The 2827-nt window shown below is 39.1% G+C and overlaps 1 protein-coding gene across 1 annotated transcript in view; it reads left to right on the top strand.

Annotated features, from left to right (window-relative positions):
* Window positions 1-1233: 1233 nt before the first annotated feature.
* Rabgef1 (RAB guanine nucleotide exchange factor (GEF) 1) overlaps window positions 1234-2827 on the top strand; it is a 17459-nt gene continuing 15865 nt past the window's right edge. Inside the window, exon 1 of the mRNA XM_013033229.1 lies at window positions 1234-1243. The gene's annotated coding sequence lies outside the window, so the exon portion shown is untranslated. The remainder of the gene's footprint in view (window positions 1244-2827) is intronic.

Raw genomic sequence — 2827 nt, 5'->3', positions numbered from 1 at the left:
ACCTCCATACTGCTTTCCAAAGTGGTTGAACAAGTTTACACTCCCACCAACAATGCAGTAGGGTTCCCTTCTGGCCACATCCCCTCCAGCATCTGTTATTAGAGTTCTTGATTATAGCTGTCCTTACTGGAGTGAGGTGGAGTCTCAAAGTTGTTTTGATTTGCATGTCTTTTATGGCTAGAGAGGTTGAGCATTCTTCATGTGTCTATTGGCCATTCTTATTTCCTCTTCAGAGAAGTTTCTCTTTAAGTCTTTAGCCCACTGATTTATCGGGCAGTTGTTTCTTTGAGGATTTGTTGTTTTTTTAGATATTATATAATCTTTTTTAAGACCCTTGAAAGTTCAATTCCAGGCCCCTTAAGATCTGGTGTCTGTCCCCTGCCTCCCTCCCACCCCCCATTCTCTCCAAGTCACGGTAACCACAACTCTACACATGCCTAGTACTTTCTGTGTTTCAGTATTCTTCCGTCTGCTGTGCTTCTGGTTATAAGCTTCATAAGCTTCTGTCCACTCCATCACCAGTGGCACTTCATAAAAATTGTAAGTTGCATGAGTGGTAAAGTCCTCTTGATGTGGGGCTTAATTTTGTAGTTTCTTAAATGCATGTGAGAGTGCCACCTTCTTCTGTGTTGTTCTGCAGTTTACTTTTTGTGAAGAAGAATGAGGACTATTTGAATAGAAATTGTTGGGTAGCAAATTACATACATTTTAAATGATGTAGAAGAAAAGAAAACTGACTTTGGAGCTTGTTAAGGTGTTATTTCAGACATTAGCTCTTTATCTTTAGATAAGTGTCTCACTCCTTTAAGCTTTTGTTTCTTCAGCTGTGAAGTAGGGACAGTAAATTCCTTAGCTTTGACCAGAGTAGACTTCATAGTTTGCATCTACTTGACATAGTAGTTTCTCCTTATTTTTCTTTTTTTTGGTCAGTTGTAGGGCCTGAACTCTGGGTCTGGACACTGTCCCTCAGCTCTTCAGCTCAAGGCTAGTGCTCTACTACTTGAGCCACAGCACCACTTCTGGCTTTTTTGTTTATGTGGTGCTGAGGAATCGAACCCAGGGCCTCATGCATGCGAGGCAAGCACACTACCATTGAGCCACCTTCCCAGCCCAGTTTCTCCTTTTTCTAAATCAGTTTTTTCTCTTCTGTATATCAACAGAACCTCTGCCTCTGTTTTCATGTAGGGTCAGTAGAGGTGGGGAACAGAGCCTCTGTCTGTTCTCTAGTTCTTCAGTGATTCTTGTTTACTCAGTCTATTTTATGGTAGCAGCAAGAAAAAAATAGGCTTTGATAAAAATGAATCTCTACAACATTGCTAAGATCCAGTTGACTATCAAAGGTAATGGAGACCTTGTTATATTCAACCTATCAATCAGATTAGGAAACAGCTTTGCAGAAAACCCAAATTATTTTCCTAATGGTCTAATAAGGAAACCGGACATTTTTTGTTTTAATTATCAACTCAAGATGCACTTTCACCTCCTTTTGATTGAAACAGCTTTCTAGCTTCTAGAAGTCCTGAAACTTGTGTCAAATCTTCGAGACCCATTCTCATGAAGGCTGAGTACAAAACTTCTCTGTCTTCAATGCCAATCCAAAACACACCTTGAACACTTGGGCTCCCTTGTGCATTTTGGGGGACAGAGCCACTCCTCAGGATGCTTCTATAAACAGCACACATGGAAGCAGTCTCTTCTAACAGTGGAATGTATCTTTTTATTTTTTATTTGATTTTTTCATTGTTATTATAAAGGTGATGTACAAAGGGCTTATTATAGATAGGTAAGTCAGGTAAAGTGTAGTTCCCTCCCATCTCTACCCACAAGTTGTATAGTTCATTTTCTACATAGTGTCTAGTGAGTACCACTACTGCATTTGTTTACCCCTTGTCCCCCCATTTCTGTGTGGAATGTATCTTTGAAAAAGCAAAGAAGTGTGGGGGAAATTTTCTAGGTTGAGCTATGCACATGGATGATTTCCTTGGGAAAAGATGTAGTGATTGAAATATGTACTCCAAGATGTGAGTTTGCAAGTGATGTATATAAGCATTGTAGTGTTCTTAGCTGAATTTTAGTGGCTCGTGTTTATAATCCAAGACATTAAGGTCTGAGGACTGCAGATTGAAGCTAGCCCAGGCAGAAGAATCCATGAGACTCTTACCTGTGATTAACCACCAAAAGAAAAAAAGGCAGAAGTGGAGCTGTGGCACAAGTGATAGTGCACCACCCTTGAACAAAAAAGCTAAGGGATAATACTGAAGTCTTGAGTTTAAGCCCCAGTTTAGGCACAGAAAAAAATATATATATATAATTTTGGAATTTTATTAATCTTAACCTGGGATTCATTTTTTTTTTCTAGCACCTACATACTTTTGGAAATTGCTCTAAATTTCACTTTTCTCAGCTGATAAAATGAGGATGGCATCTGCTTTGGCTTTTGAATGATTAGATGAAATACCCATCCCAATTTGGGTCACCCATTTTGGGGCACCACCCATCCAATTTGGTGGGTGGTGACAAATAGTAGTCTTTGTTAGTCTCTGAGTTACTGAGGGCCTTGAATTCCATATTAATGATCAAATTATTCTGATACCTTAATTACACTCACTTCTGTGGTAAATGTACTATGTGAAGATGAAGTGTTTACTTTCATGAAACTGAAATGAAGTTGTCTTTTTGAGCCAAAAACATTTTGTACTGGAATATTGAAGAAAGGAAATTGACCCTCTGGTAGCAACCATGAGGATCCATTCCTTTATTTTTTTATTTTTGTCCGTCATGGGGCTTGAACTCATGGCTTGGTGCTATCCCTGAGTTCTTTTTTTTT

This window comes from Dipodomys ordii, unplaced genomic scaffold, assembly GCF_000151885.1.
Source record: "Dipodomys ordii isolate 6190 unplaced genomic scaffold, Dord_2.0 Scaffold164, whole genome shotgun sequence".
Classification (NCBI taxonomy): domain Eukaryota; kingdom Metazoa; phylum Chordata; class Mammalia; order Rodentia; family Heteromyidae; genus Dipodomys; species Dipodomys ordii.
Note: the sequence above shows the minus strand (reverse complement) of the source record. Positions and strands in the feature narration are given on the sequence as shown.